This window comes from Arachis ipaensis, chromosome B2 (genome assembly GCF_059453495.1).
Source record: "Arachis ipaensis isolate K30076 ecotype BB chromosome B2, ASM5945349v1, whole genome shotgun sequence".
Classification (NCBI taxonomy): Eukaryota; Viridiplantae; Streptophyta; class Magnoliopsida; order Fabales; family Fabaceae; genus Arachis; species Arachis ipaensis.
This window is the reverse complement of record NC_142437.1, coordinates 63,499,954-63,501,034: the sequence shown is the minus strand read 5'-3', so window position 1 is coordinate 63,501,034 and position 1,081 is coordinate 63,499,954. Positions and strand designations below refer to the sequence as shown.

The window sequence follows — 1,081 nt, the reverse complement described above, 5'->3', positions numbered from 1 at the left end:
AGAGGAGGGTTCTTAGTTCATACATAAACCCAACCTCTGGGAATTGTGGTAGCAGCATTCAGAAACCACCCATTCAGGCCAACAATTTTGAACTCAAACCACAGCTAATATCACTTGTGGAGAATCATTGTTCATTTGGTGGGAGTGCTAATGAAGATCCAAACCAACATCTCACAAAATTTCTGAGAATTTGCGACACTGTGAAGTCCAATGGAGTCCAGGAAGATACCTATAAACTGCTCTTGTTCCCATTTTCACTTAGGGACAAGGCAGCTAAGTGGCTGGAATCATTCCCAAGGGGGAGCCTAACAACCTGGGATGAGGTGGAGAGCAAGTTTCTGGCACGTTTCTACCCCCCACAAAAGGTCAATAGGCTTCGATCTGAGGTTCAGACGTTTAGACAACAAGATGGTGAAACTCTCTACGAGGCATGGGAGAGATTCAAGGATTTGACAAGGAAATGCCCACCAGACATGTTCCATGACTGGGTGCAATTGCATATTTTCTATGATGGACTTTCTTATGAATCAAGGAAGGCTGTAGACCATTCATCAGGAGGTTCATTGAACAGGAAAAAGACTGTGGAAGAAGCCATTGAAGTGATCGAGACAGTGGCTGAGAATGAGTACTACTATGCTTCAGAGAGACACAACACTAAGGGAGTCATGGAGCTGAACCATGTTGATACAATTTTAGCCCAAAACAAGGTGTTTGCCAAGCAACTAGCAGAGCTCACCAGGAAATTAGAAACAAAGCAAGTGGCTGCAATACACACACAAGATCAAGAGGAAGTAAGCACTGAAGGAGGTGATTGGGAAGAGGCCAACTATGTGGGAAACCAACAAAGGCAATCATATGATCCACATTCCAACACTTACAATCCAGGATGGAAAAACCACCCAAACTTTGGGTGGGGGAACCAACAAACACAACCACAAAACCACAAACCTTACAACCACAACCAACATAACAATTCCACATACCAAAACTCCAACCAAAGATCATACCAAGCCACACAAAACACTTACTCCCAACCATCATATCATGGCCAAAATAATCAACCTACCCAACCTAATCCGAA

The 1,081-nt window shown here is 43.7% G+C and overlaps 1 non-coding gene across 1 annotated transcript; it reads right to left on the bottom strand.

Annotated features, from left to right (window-relative positions):
* Positions 1–371: 371 nt before the first annotated feature.
* LOC148574137 (small nucleolar RNA R71) lies at positions 372–475 on the bottom strand. Its single transcript, XR_015906592.1, has one exon. It is a non-coding gene; the product is annotated as a small nucleolar RNA R71 (small nucleolar RNA).
* Positions 476–1,081: the final 606 nt, after the last annotated feature.